The sequence below is a fragment of the Parasteatoda tepidariorum genome, chromosome 3 (genome assembly GCF_043381705.1).
Source record: "Parasteatoda tepidariorum isolate YZ-2023 chromosome 3, CAS_Ptep_4.0, whole genome shotgun sequence".
Classification (NCBI taxonomy): domain Eukaryota; kingdom Metazoa; phylum Arthropoda; class Arachnida; order Araneae; family Theridiidae; genus Parasteatoda; species Parasteatoda tepidariorum.
The window spans coordinates 610,356-626,005 of NC_092206.1; the positions used below are offsets into that span (position 1 = coordinate 610,356).

General features: G+C 34.3%; 1 long non-coding RNA gene across 1 annotated transcript in view; it reads right to left on the reverse strand.

Moving 5' to 3' along the window:
- LOC139425102 (uncharacterized) overlaps nucleotides 1-11,295 on the reverse strand; it is a 35,915-nt gene extending 24,620 nt beyond the window's left edge. Inside the window, exon 1 of the long non-coding RNA XR_011636304.1 lies at nucleotides 11,024-11,295. This is a non-coding gene — a long non-coding RNA (uncharacterized lncRNA). The remainder of the gene's footprint in view (nucleotides 1-11,023) is intronic.
- Nucleotides 11,296-15,650: the final 4,355 nt, after the last annotated feature.

Below are 15,650 nucleotides of genomic sequence, written 5' to 3' on the forward strand. Positions count from 1 at the left end.
TTTATTAAATGTAATTAGTTATTTTCAGTAAAGTTTCAGTTTGCAGGTAAGCACTTAGATTTTAATATTGAAGTTTCATGATTTGCTTTCATAGTAATTAATGTTCTAAAGTATTCGTTGACTTCTTAAGGCTTGGTTTCTTAGGACAGGACGGCGTAAGCTGGAAATCAGCGCTAACCTCTGATTGGTCCATTTGTGAGTTTGATAGTGTTGCGGGTTCGCATAAGTAATATTGGAAAGCGGGAAATAGTTTTGTTGCCATTCCATTACAACTAAACTATTTCCCGCTTTCCAATATTACTTATGCGAACCCGCAACATCCTCCCCACCAACAAATAAATTTTAAACTTTTAATTAATTTTTTGTTTGTTTGTTTTGTTTTAAGACAACAATTTCTGATTATAAAAATATTTTTAACTTTTAATGTCCTAATGTAAAAATGTTTTATAGTTCACAAGTCCAGTTTATTTGGTATTTTTATCTTTCTTCCATAACGAGTAATATTCTCCCGTATTCCTTCGGAAATAGGGGCTGCTGATTTCGGTTTGTAAAAATCTGTTTCTTCAGGCGAAATCTCCAAGGGAAACAGCTTTGGTAAGGGTCTTATTTTCTCTCCATGGATTGTTTTCAATTTCGCAGCTCTTGATATGCCATCTTTGCCGGGATATAACTCTAAGACAACTGCTAAAGGCCAATTTATTCTTTTGACATTATCATCGCCAATAAGCACCACGTCTCCTTCTTTTAAATTGTTATTTGATTCTTTACCACGCTGTACAAGTTGAGCCAAGTATTCGGTTTTGAACCGCTGTCTTAAGTTTTCTCTGATACTTTGTAAATATTGATATCTATTGTTCAAGGATGTGTTATCAATTTTGTCTAGATCGGTAACATCAGCACTTGTCAAGCTATTTAAAAACATGGCTGGCGTTAATGGTGCTAAGCTATCTTCATCAAACACATATGTCAAAGGTCTTGAGTTTATTATGGCTTCGCAATCGCAAAGAATAGTATTCAACTCTTCATATGAAAGCAATGCTCTACCGAGGATTCTTCTTAAAATTTCCTTAGTCATTCGTACCATCCACTCCCAAAATCCTCCCCACCAAGCAGATGAAGGAGGTATGAACTTCCAATTGATCCTATGAATGGATGAGGAATCTTGAATTTCTTCCCAATTCAACTCTCTGAGTTTATCGTTAGTTCCACGGAAATTCGCACCATTATCTGTGTAAATAGTATCGACTCTTCCTCTGTGTGCTATAAATCTACGAAGTGCATCCAAAAAAGCATGTGTAGATAAATTCTGAACTAGTTCAAGGCGAAGACATCTATAAACTGCACAAGTAAAAAGAGCTATCCATGTTTTCCCACCATTTTTGAGATATAATGGTCCAGCATAATCGATGCCGAATTGGATGCTGCTGAATTGGTAATTCTATCTTTTGGTAAGGATGCAGTAGGAGTCTCCAAATGTTTGGCTTTAAATCTTAGACAGATAGTGCATTGTGATATTATTTTCTTTATGAGTCGTCTTGCTCCACAGATCCAATATTTTTCTCTAACTCTTGAGAGCATTATCTGTAAACCAGCATGCAAAGATGTTTCATGCATTTCGCGTAATAGACGATAAACAATAAAGTGGTGGTTTGGCAATAACACTGGTGTTTTGAAATCAAGATCTTCTTCTCCCAATAACAATTTGGTCTTCACTCTTATTAGACCATTTTCATCTCGAAAAACTTGCATATTTTTTATTCTTTTGTCTTTTTCATTTGTGAAAGTTTCATTTTGAATTAGCTTTAAGAGGAGATTTTCTGCTTCATTGTACTCTGTGCTGCTCAAAGTCACATCTAAAACTTTCTTTTCCTATGTTAATTCGAGTATTTCGTATAAATCGCAAAATCCATGCCATCAATCTTACAATTTTGTGATACTTAGAGAAATATAACAGTCTTGTACTCAATACTTCAGGAATTGATAAAACATGTGATGAAGTTGATGTTTCTATCTTCTCGGTGATATTGTCAACAACGTTAAAGTTACTTTTAGGCCAACTTTCCTGGTCTTCTTTAAGCCAATTAGGACCGCTCCACCATTTGCTCTTAAATAATGTTTTTGGACAACAGCCTCTAGATAGGAGATCAGCTGCGTTTGGCTCACTTGGAATGTAGTACCAATCTTCAATGCTGCAATTTTCATAATTTCTTCTCTTAATACTTGACTTTGTTTGACCTTGGTTTTCACCATTTTTTATGTTCCAACACATTAATTTGTGATAGAAGACATTTGACAGTAAACATTTAACAGAACTTTTGCATTGTTGTGCTGGATGGCCGATTTTCAAACAACGGAAACATGCTCTTTTTTCTTTTAAAACTGTCTTTTTATCGTTATAATTTAAATTGTGTAACTTGAAACATTCCACTGAGCTATGTGAATCCTTGTCACACCATATACATTTAAACTTTTTGAAATCACTCGTGTTATTCCTTGAATCACCAGAATATATACAAGCGGCAGTTTGTGGAACTGCATCAAAACTTCCCTGGCTACCGAATCCACTACGAGCTATTTGCAGGCGTTCCTCACTTTCAACTTCAATTCTCAGAAATTTCAATAATTTTGTAAGATTTTCTGTGCTAGCATTTGCTTCTCCGGATGATCGAGATCTCTCCCACGCCTTCAAAAGATCCTCTGGAAGAGCTGATTCTACTAATGGGTAAAGCATGGCGGCATAAATATCACTTTTAACGCCAAGCGATTCCAGAGCTCGTAACTGTGTTTCCAATTTATCATACAATGTCGCCAATGGCATGTGACCTTTTTTTGTAGCCTGTGCCAACACTAATCTTAACAATTCTCTAATATAGATTTCGACCATCAGATCATCTCTTGCGAATCTTGAATTTAGTTGAGTAATTGCTTTTTGATAATTTTGGCCTGACGGTGGAAAACTATCTACCAGTTCTTTTGCTGGTGACCCGGGAACCATTGCTTGAACCAAATATTGAAATTTATCATCATCATCGATGGTGTTGTTCTCATGTATTTTACGGAACTGTCCCCAAAATCCGAGCCAATTTTTTATTTCTCCATTAAATTTCTGTAGTTCTAACATTGGAAGCTTGTATTTTCTCTTCATTTCAGCACTATTTTGTGAACTTGGTTCATTGTTCGCCAAACGAAGATTAACAGTTTCTTTTAAGTACACATATCTGTCAATATATTCTTCATTGGCTTCAAAATCTTTTTCATAATCATCATCATTTTCTAGTTTTAATAAATTTTCAGAAATCTGATTTTGCACATCGTTTAATCTTTCGAATTTATTCGTCAATTGTGATAATAAAATCTTTACGCGAACCACTTTAATCTCCGTGTTCGATAACTCTGCTTCTAAATTATTGGCAGTTAAAGTAAATCCTTGGCGCAATGGCTTTCTTTTACTTTTTAATTCTTCCATTTATGAAGTGAAATATTAATTAAAGTCTGATAGTTTCACTTACTTTCGTTTTTTTTGTCCTTTCTTTTTTATGCTTGGCTCCTGAATATCACACGGACGCCACTTAATGTTGCGAAGTCGAACTTTGAATTTTATACTAATATTGAACTTCGACTCACAAGAAGAAGATACAGGTTGTTTTAGACAAGAGCACATTTATTTACATGACAAGGACATTTTACATAGGAAGAAACATAGAAAGAATAACTATTTTAGACATCGTTTTTCTTGTTAACTTATCGATTGTTTGTTCTATAATATTTTATATTTTGTTGCCATTCCATTACAACTAAACTATTTCCCGCTTTCCAATATTACCTATGCGAACCCGCAACAACACATTTTTATACTGCATTTCCCACCTTCGCATGTTTTCATGCATTATAAAACAAAAATTAGAAAGTGTTCAACTGCGCATAATTTTTTCCTAACAGAACCGAAACATTTTGATGGCTTAAAATGGGTTAACATTAAAAAATTAACTTTTATAAATATGAGACATACTAACAAATATTGCATGCACTCTTTTGATGAACTGAAAAGGAACTTTTTAAAGAACGCCGCAAAGTATAGAGATAATGCAATTTATGGTAATTCTGAGCAAATTAAAATATCACTTAACAAATGAGTAATTGTCTTCAGTAAAAAATAATAAAAGTTTGTTATATTTCAACGAGAGTTGTTAGTAAAATTATTTGACTTAACTTTGACTTCCTTGTTGGTCAAGGACATAATATTTTTTTCGCCGAGGTATTTGATTCTTCTAAGTGCTTTGAAATCCTCCTAAATGTAGTCAACCCACCTTATTCCCTGGGCCTGCCTCTTGTTCGGGTTCCCATTGGCTTAAAAAGTTAGGTGTTTATGTCGCATTAGAGCTATTAGAGATGGTGTGGGAAACATCCCAGAATGATCCGAAGACATACCATCGCAATTTTGAAACTCTGCAGTGAGGATGGATTCCCTTCTTTAGTAGCCCTACTACCTGCATGCGATGTCGAGCACTTTATGGTAGAGCAGTTTAAGTGAGACTGATGCCGCGCAGCCTCAGCCCAGGCAGGTTGATCAAGGTGGTCCCCTACCCACTTACTGACCGCAGCCAGGGATGATTGACTTCTGTATTCTACTGGAAACAGTGTCTCTACGATCAGTCAGTCCACTGAGGGACCAGATTTGTTTAAAGCAAGTCAGACGCAATTTATTGTTGGTTGTGAATAACAGTATACAGCATGTACAGCTCATTGTGATTTCATTTACTATCACTATATTGCACACTGAATCCTATAAACCATTTTTTTAAAAGCTAGTATATTTTCAGACAATTTTGATTTAGCCCAGGATTTTGAACCTTATATAAGCACTGGATAGAAAGGTTTTTGGCAATTTTAATTTTCAATATTTTATATTTTCTATTATTAAACTAAATTTTCAAATTAAAAAATTTCGGTATTAAGAAAGTGTTGTCCGTTCAAATAAATCTGAAGCTTTTAAAAGCTAATCTTAAGAGCCTAATTCAAGTTAAGCTCAAAATTGGAAAAATATCATAAGTTAATATTTTCAAATCTCCTATCCTATCCCTTATCTATGAACAATAAATATTCCGGAAAATATTGTGAACATCGAAATCGATTCCAAGCACCTATAAACGTTCTTTTTCTAAGATTAAACTTTAGTACAGAGCCGGGTGGCTTTTCAGGGCACGGATTGGTAACCTTTAGCTACAATCCAGGACCTTACTCTACCCTACCTCAGCCCTTCAACTAGAGAGGGAAAAATAATTTAACAGTCAAATATATTTAGCTGTAAGAGCCAGAGTTCTTCAGTGACTTAGGGTCACGGACATGTGGGCTAGTATCACATGTCCAGGACCACCCAGTTCTTTTGACACCCTGGTTCTTACTGCACTGAAAGAACGGAAAAGTTCCGAAACTGCTAAACAAGCGTGAAGCTCGAAGAGGGAGCAGAACGGCCGTGTACCACCCCCCGATTCGGATTTCACACTTGTTTAGACCAATCCATAGAAATTTTTCCGTTTTATAACACGTTCATCGCTTCACAACAGCACTTGTCAAAATTTTTTTTTAGTAAATATCAGACAAAAAGTTTTAATTGTGAACGTTTATAGTCTTAAAATTCCCTAATGCTTGAAAAGTAACTTATGCACTTGCTGCTTCATTATAAAATACAGGCACTTCGACTATTTACTGACCAATCAAAAATTGTGAAAGTAAAATACTGCGAAAAGCATTGTTGCTGTAAATAGTTCTCTAAATGGATTTTATAACCTTTCACTTCTTATAAACTTCGTTCACTAAACCTAACTTTGAGTTTACGACTATTAATGTTTAACTCCGTAATTTTGTACCCAGTCCGGAAGACAAGGGAACTCTTGGATCAATCATTGGATGAAATTTATCTTCGTGGAGGACATTTTTTTAAATAAAACTTAACCGCATTTGCGTTAAGTCAAGAGAAAAACCGCGAAAACCTTCGATGGTTAGCTTGACGGCAAAGAGGTTCTAAACCATGACCCCTCTACCACTGAGAATATTTAACGTCAGCACAATGGTTGGTGCATGCCGGGGACGGAATTCGTAACGACCAGCCATATCTGGGATTCGAACCCTGATCATCTCATTGGTAAACGAGAGCTGCATACCCCCTGAAGAACCACGGCTCTCTTAATGGATTAAAAACTTTTTTTACAATCAAATGATTGAAAGAAAAACAGAAATCTTGTTATATTTAACTCTCATTAGACCTATGCTCCCATGTGGCTCAAAAACCTGGGCTATGTGAGAAAATCGAAATAAATTGGTCATATTCGAGAGATAAATTAGATTCTGTGCACAGTTTGTAACAATCTGATTTATCTTCCATAACAATTAGAGCAGTAAATTTCAACCTTTTTTGGTCGCGGTACACTTTTAACTATTTTGAAATTTGACGACACACAAAGAAAAAAAAAAGTTTAAAATTTGTTTATTATAAACCCTATAATAAATAAACTGAAATAGATTATCATAATTTTGAATGTGAAAAGAAATATGTACTACTAAAACAGTACTTTTATTATTGATTTATCGAATGTTTATTTAGAAATTTCTCTCTACCAGTTTATTTCTAGTTCAGGAAGGATGCTGGTCAATTTAATATTAGGCACATAACTCAAATTGAAATTTGAGCACGCTAGTCGTTCGCAATTTGGTCGAAATTTTAATAGACTATAATTCTAGATTGTTAACAAAAATGGTGAAAATTTTGATTGTAGTCCGAAGACTTGAAATTCTGTTTTATCAAACGCTCTGCTGAAGTTATTCTGAGCACTCTAGCTCGTGTAGAAACTGAGTCAAATGTAAATTAATTCCCTCTTGAATATAGGGCTATAAATTTTGTTTGTTAAGGCGCAAGAAACTATTTAAAATTGTGTTTTAATTGGTCACGGAAAGGTCGGTCACTGCTGTAACTAATCATAATTTGCAAGATTCTAGTGTAAACATGAAATTTTAAAAAGTACAGCAAACTTGTTATGAGACTGGTTCATAATAATTTCAGTATATGTGTACAAGGTCTTGTAAAGCGATGTAATGAAAGTAAATTTATGTTTTTCGATGTACGTCAAAAGCATCACCATTAAATGATTTAATTTCAATTTTAGTCAGAATTTCTGGAGAGAGAAACAACTTATTCTTAGTTACACGATACGGTTAAAATAAAAGGGACTTCTTCATGCCAGACTAATGTTTCGGGGGAGTTGATCATTAAGTTCGTGGTTTAAATGGAAGGTGATAACATTTGGTGATATTAACAGTGGTGACATTTAAAAATATGACGCATTTGAGATACATACAAATATGAAATGTCTGTTTCAGTACCTTCATGGTATCTACTTAATAAAAACCATCCCTAATTTTTCAGTAAAATTGAAACTGAAAACTTTACTGGTTTAACAACTTGAAATAATTTACTACAAACTTTACTAAAATTTACATTCAAAAATTTCGTTTGCAAACTGCGAAAGCAGTTCCGGGGGTAGGCGAGCGCCAGCGAGCAGGGGGCGAAGCCTCCTAGTGCTTAAAATTACTTTTATGATACATGCAGCTATAGTTTTATACATAAATTCAGCTTTTTTAGTTGAAAATAAAAGTAGCATGATAGTAATTTTTTGTTTTCCATGCCGATTTCTATAGTAAAGATTTATTAAATAAATAGTCGATAATAGTTTACAAGATGTCTCAATTGCTATTTAAATTATGTCTAGTGATTATCAATTTATCCGTTTTGTGTTATTGTATTTCAAAAGGTGATTTTCTAACGAATTTTTCATAAAACAAAATTATCGGGATTTAGTGACTTCTTTAAATAGAGGTTTGACTGTATATATTTTTACTTTTGAAAACGGGGGAGGGGACAGCGTAATCTTAGAAGTCTATTCAGATTACAAAGAGTAGTTAGTGGACTTTAGTTTTATAGTGTATTAAAGTTTAATTCTATTATTATACGACACTAATAAATTACAGATTAGTTTTAAACAAAAATTTTCCCTTTAAGAAATAAATTTGTTTTACATAAAAATTCAACTTATGAAGTCGAATCAAAATCAGAAATGTTGCCATCACCTCGAAGCTATTTCGGAGTTCCAAATATAGTATGAATCTACTATCTTTTGTTTCATCCTCCGAATGTAATCTCAAGATTAATTTTACAGTACTGAGAAATCTAATTAAAAACTGTTATTTGAGATTTCAATTCTCTTTAAAGAGTATTGGGAAAAATTTCCTTAATGATGAAAATGATTTTGTACTTTAAAACAAATTAGTGCAGAAAATGTTAACTTAATGTATTATATTTAATAGAGCAGTTTAATTTAAATCAGTTTGGCGTGGTGAATAAAGAATTCGTATTAAAAGAAGAATATGTATTTATAAGCATTTAAAATGTATTTTTGTGCTACAATTAATTTTGAGCCACTTCTACAACAGTTAGTTGTTTTCATCAATAACTTATAGCTTCATCAATACTTGTACTTGTTCACATTCGTGTATTAATTGGTTAACATTATATACGGTTATATTGTATATTGGTTAACAATGCAATACGTTAAAAATAAATATAAACAGGAATACATAGAAAATTTGCTGAATAAAAGCCCATTACAAGTCTAAATATAAAAGTATTGCCTATAAACTCGTGCAAAACATTTAATTATTAAACTAGAGTAGATCTATTAATTTTGTCCAGGAACTAACCTTTATATACTGATCTTGAACATAAGAGTAACAAGAAGTAGTTATGAGATTCAGCAATTGGGAAACTTCATGCTCTCTTAACTTTAAGAATAAAATTTAACTAATTACGTAAAAACATGTGTAAATGTTATGACCTTCTTGAAATTCCAAACTGAACTATTTCAAATGACAGATCCCAAACTATTTCAATGGTTCTGACCTTCCTCATCCCATCCTAAACGTCAATGTTAAAAAAATAAATAAAAAATTTAGTTACTAGGAAGAAAAAAACTAGTTCTTTATAAACTCGACAAGCAATAATGAAAAAACTGGCTTATTTAACTTATCAGCAAAGAAATAAAATGTTAAAAAGTACCACAGTTAAAAATTACCACAATTAAACAGTTTATAGCCAATTCCAATTATCCAATTTCAATTGAAGTTAGGAGTTTACATTTAAATTATCGCGTGATGCAGATTTTAAACTCTTCCTGAAAAAAAAAATCATAGCTCATTTCGATAAATTTAATAATATTTAAGCTAGATACTTTATGCCACAATCAATTTATACCACGTACTTAAAATAAATCACAATAAAGTACGCATCGTTCCAGCTAATCAAATGAAAAATAGCCACTATTCTTACGCATTTAAAAATGTTTGTTTTAAGCACAACAATGACGATTACACTTTTCTTATTAAGACCAAAAATTTTGAAATGGAAATTTTCAGCCATTATTTTCAAATTTGATGTGTTTGCAATTAAAATTTCTGAAATTTAAAAACTTTTATTATCTACATTAATATATTATAATCTACATTAATGAATAATTTCTACAGGGTTACAAATTTCAAATTTACATTTAATGTCTAATCGTCTTTCTACTACAGTGTTTCCCAAAATTATGACTTTTGTGAATCCTATTCTAAATTTTTTGTAACGCTGCGTACCACTTATAAAAAAAAACTGCACAAAATTTAGAAGTCACAACTGGCTGTTGACACAATTCATTATTAACTGTTAACTCCTGCAAAAAATAGCCAATAGAGAAATACGTAATCTTAAATTTTCGTGGCAAGCTTTGCTTTTAAATTAAAAAATTTCGTTTGTTACAAGATATTTCACATTAGAACGCGTACCTTCGCTAAACTGTCCCCTTGCCCCTGGGGGTACGTGTACCACACTTTGGGAAACACTGTGATAAGCAATTTAATCATGAACAAAAATTCGTTGAAAAATTTCAATCTCTATAGGATCAATTAAAAATTTTACAATTTTTGAACAATGAACACCGTAATATATTTAAAAAGAAAAAAAAAAGACTTAAAGAATTATGAAATGACTGGTCAGTTTTGTCACAAGCACAGAAAATATATTTCCTTTTTTAACAACTTTCATTATTAAGATGCTTTTGTCATTACTTATTATAATACATGTCTACAGGCAATTAAAACAAGAAACAACTAATATAAAAGAATCTTAAATTCAATTCCTACTACGGTCAACAGCAAAATATTTTAGTCACTTCATTAAATTATTAGTATTTTTTCTCGCATATAAAATTAAAATTTAATGAATGAATTGATATTTGAAAAAAAAAACTGTATTTACATCAAGTGTCATCATCCACCACAAGTTCAAGAATATTTATTTGAACACTTGAATAGTTGAACGTCTTTTATGAACGATTGAACAAGAGAGAGGGAGGGAGGGAGAGTAGTGAACTAATAGTAAGAGTTTCAAAAAGTTGTCACAGAAAAGCAAAAATTACTGTAATATCTATCGAAGACTTAAAATCTCGCATTGAGTTGCAGGCGATTGTTCAGGAGAGTTAATCTGCATAGTTATAGCAATAAACTTTTTAGATTAGCCATTAAACTAAAGTTATTTAAACACTTAACAACTCTTTTTTAAAAAAAAGTACGCATCTTAACGCTAAAAGTTAATAAAACACAACGAAAATTCACAATACTTTTGATGTACACCAGCTTTACTGATCATAAACAGTAAAATTTATAAACACAATAAAATGTAGTATACATACGAGTAATATTTTCACGGTACAATTTTAAGGAAGGATAGTTAAGAATGCATGCACACAACTCTCAGAGTAAAAATTTCTGAAATAGAGCCTATACATTGCCACTGCGTAAATTCATAAAATAGAAACACTCTTTATCATAAAAATAACAACGGCGTGAAACGCCCACTTCTTACAAGTTTAAATCACAATACACACTGTTAATTCAGTGCAAAACTATCTATTTCACTATAAATAACAGACGTACTCACAGTTCGGATGAGATAATCATGGAAAAGCAGCTAAACGGGAAATCCTGGAGGGAATATCGCTGAGTTGCATTCACCGGCATCGACACGAAGATCTCCTTAAACTTTCTGTATTATGTAGAGAAATGCGCTTTTATAGAACGACAACTTCAAGTGAGAACGCTTCCGATCGCCGGTCATTTCTTTTCTCGTTTTCCTCCAAATTCACAGAGATGCTAAATTGAGTTTCCTCCCTAGCCGAGTGTTATCGCCCTCCAAAAACTATGCGAAGCGTGGAGGTGGCGAGTTCGAGTCCCGCCTTTGCCCTGGATGTATTCTTCGTGATGTCTTTCTCTAAATTGTTCTATCTGACAAAGGTTTATAAGTCTAAATTGTGCACACAAATCTGAAAATGTATGTAATTTCAATGAGTCTTTGTGGTCGAGAACCTCCCACGAATTGATCGAAATATAGGAGGTAACGAGTTCGAAACCAGCCGCAACATACCTTTGTGCAGTTCCTTTCAGGTTTATACTAACTGTTATTCTACTTCAGGTGGGTCTTTGTATGTAGTACTCAAATCCCTGCACATACCCGTGACAAAGTAGATAAAAATAAATGTATGTAGTTCAAGGTAACAAGGCCACCTTTTACTATAAATTTTGAAGGTTGGAGTGAGGTATAGGGCAGATCATAATATTAGATGTTTTTCATACCTTCCTTAGTGTTGTTGCCTTTTTCTTTTCAGTCTGGCAAGCACTTCAAAGTAGAGGGCACACAAGACATCACGGAGGACCTTCTTGGCATCTCCCGTCAAACGCAGTGGCGAGTTCGAATCCCGTCGTGACCCTGCATGCATTCCTTATGATGTCCTTCTCTAAATTGTTCTACTTGTGACAAAGGTTTGTAAGGCTAAATTGAGCAAAACAAGCCTGCAAATATATGTAATTTCAATAACGCAATAAATAAACATCACGGATAAAAAATGAGTAAAATGTTTGATACAGTTTTGTCTCGGTGGCCGAGAAATCATTGTCCAGCAGTGTAAGAGAGTTACTAGGTTTGTGACTGGTGTTAAAGTTTCATTAGAGCTACACGAATGAATCATTGGTGAAGGTCTGGGATTCATCTTCAATGATGTTCCGTAAACAATGTTGGCGTATGTTACACTCTACACTGACACAATTTATATCAGAGGGCAGATGGTGGTAATCTACCGATCACTTTAGCACTCTACCCCACTGTACAACTGTTCATGGACTTTTGTTGGCTCTGAAACTGCAGGGAGGGGGTTCATCGAGATGGAATGATTTCCAAACCATTAAAACACAATCGTAATGAAACATCTAGTTTTCTGCTCGAGGAATCGAATTTCCATCCAAGACTTTATGAACGAAGACTTGAGCAACCACACCTACTGTTTGGCAATGTGACAGTGACGTGTAGCCCGGTGACCTGAGTCGAGAAATTTTAGATAGAACAGTTCATCTCTTTGTAAAGTGATCACCCACACGCTTACTGACCACAGCCACTATTGTTCGGTGTTCTACTGGGTACCGTATCTTTATGATCATCACTGCGGGACTATGAACTTGGAAGCAAACGTTTAATGAAAGAGCTGGTGTCACACGTATTTTGGTTCATGATGCAATTGCTTTAATATATCATTGAAAAACTCTTGCTTTGTTGTCTTTCTGGGACCGTATAACACACACAGATGGTTTTCATATATTCCTTAGTGACGTCAACTTCTGTTTTCATTTTGGCAGGGACTTTAATCATAGCCACCGAGAATCACGCAATAGGTTTGTGACGTCATCATCGGAAGTGTTAGGGGAATACGTTATTCAGATTTGTATTAAGAGAAAACTATAATAAATAATTCAAATTTTTAAACGACGTAAAATATATTTGCTTTAGCTAATTTAATAGTAGTTAAATATTTTCAAGTGGGACATTTTTGTACCAGAGAAAATAATTATAGGTGTAACAGGGGAACCACATTGTGGCCCTATAGGTTACTATGGATGGATGGTGATTCTAAAAAGATGGGCAAAATTTTAGGAAGTGATAGTACACACCCAGACAAACAATTTTTATCAAAGAATGCATGGTCGAAAAGTTTTTTTCATGCAAACGTGAAAGCTCCATTCCTGTTGCGAGTTACTGTGCGTCAAGTTTTCGTCACGATTCATACATAAAAGCTGCTGATTCGAGAGTGCTAAAATGTCTAAAAATATTGATAAATAATTGGCAAGCAAAAGCATGAATAAAAGTAAAAATATTAAAAAATAACGGGCTGACAAAAGCATGAATAAAATAAAATAAACACATAAAGAAATAAACAATAAACTATAAACGCAGTGCATTGTCAATCGCGGTAGTAACTTATCTGTAAATGTTGTCCTTCTCTTATAAGGAAAAAGCCGATTTTGTTTATGGAAATAGCTTAGAGGCTCAACGGTTGTACGGAGAACGATTTCCCAACAGGCGCTTGCCCAACATTTCAGCTCTTGCACTGACAGTTGTGTGAGACTGGATCCTTTCTATCAGCCCGGTTGGATGCAGGTCGTGGAAGAAGCTATTTGGGATATGGTGGCTGATCAGCCAAGTACACGAGCGGTGGCTAGACAATTGAAGGTATCGCAATCCACAACATGGCGAGTACTGAAGGATGAACGTTTGCACCCTTATCATGTTCAACAAGTCCAGGGACTGACTCAACTGGATTATCCTAACCGTGTGCAATTCGCCCGCTGGTTTCTGCAGAAGAATGCTGTAAATCCTGATTTTGTAGCAACTGCTCTTTTCACAGATGAATGTATCTTCACGCGTTATGGTGCATTTAACACTCACAATCAGCATGTAGGGGCAGAAGTAAATCCACATGCCACTTATCCACATTCGCATCAGCGACGTTTTTCTATCAATGTTTGGGCAGGAATAATCGACGACCATTTACTAGGCCCGTATCTTTTGCCAGAACGCCTTGACGGGAAAAAATACCTCACGTTTCTACAACAGGTGCTGCCAGACATGTTGAACGACATTCCTCCACACACCCGGCGAGTAATGTGGTTCCAGCAGGATGGAGCACCAGCTCATTACGTACGAGAAGTGCGAAACAATCTGGACGTAACTTTTCCAAACCAATGGATTAGGCGAGGTGGTCCTATAGCTTGGCCACCGCGCTCACCAGATCTTTCATGTCTCGATTTCTTTTCGTAGGAACAGCTGTAGGCTCTTATGTATGAGACTCCCATTGAATCTGCAGAAGAACTTGTCGCCAGGCTTTCGGCCGCTGCGGGGAAAGTTCGTGATATGCCTGGTGTGTTTCAGAATATTCGCCAATCTTTTCTTCGCCGTTGTACTGCGTGCATAGTCGCAGCCGGCCACTGTTTTAAACACTTATTGTAATCACATGCCATTAAATTTGCTTTTATAACTTAACTTCATCGTTCTTTGGTTGTTTTTGCCTCATATAAGAACATAACTTTTGGCGCCCTTTAGCGATTTTACGTTTTGTTTTCGTCCATGCATTCTTTGATAAAAATTGTTAGTCTGGATGTGTACTATCACTTCCTAAAATGTTACCCGTCTTTTTAGAATCACCCTGTATATAAAAGCGATAAAATGAGGAAGTCAATATTCTGTAGTACAACATGATCTCCCCTTAATATTGACAAAAAATATTCAAATTTGATAACGTATTACATTACCAGGTATTAGTGTACCCTACCAAAAGAAATAATTCAAGTTCAAATAGGAGGCCCACATTGTGGCCCTATAGGTAACTATATATCCGGTAAAATAATACGTGGTCCAATTTGAATATTATGGGGCGGTAAAAACCGGATAAATTCGGGATAATTTGTCTTATTTTAACATCTTTTTCAATATTTTAGCTTGAATAAAATGCTTTCTATTTATAAAAACAAGTATTTTTCTTTGTTAAAGATGCGAATCATGGACAGAGATGGCCTTGGTCGGCACTAACACGTCAAAACCACGTAACTTCCATTATCAACCTATAATTTTCAAACTATCGGCCCGAAAATAGGGTTTAATGTGCCGAACAATCCTACCAAAGGAATTTATTCTTGACAAAGTACAATGTGGCCTCTTTCAAAGTGCGTTAAATAGTATTAAAATTAAATTAATTGTTGCTTGACATCTCTTAAGTTTTTAATAAGCATTTTTTCGTTTATCTTCTGATGTTATACTTCGAGAGGTGATTTATGAGGTGTGGCAATAACGTTGAATCAACACATATGCGTACCTCAATGAAGAACTAAACAGAACTTTTTCACAGACTCCTCTCAATACAGCTTCGTGAATAAGAAATGGAAATATTTTTCTAAATCAAGTGTTCAGTACACTAGGATTTGTCAAAGCTAGTGACAACAACAAAAATTAAGCATAATTACCCAGTGTTAAGGTTGTTACTGTCAGACTATGAATTTCAAAGAGCAAGGTCCGAGTAAGAAGAACGGTGAGTCAGAGATCACGAGTTCGAAAAACCACTGAAAGAGGGAACATTTAAAAATAATTTAAAGACTGCATAGTATTAATTTTGAGTGTTCTATCCTCATTATGCAAATGTTATTTTTTGATTGGATGATAAATATGCTTGTGTATATATATATATATA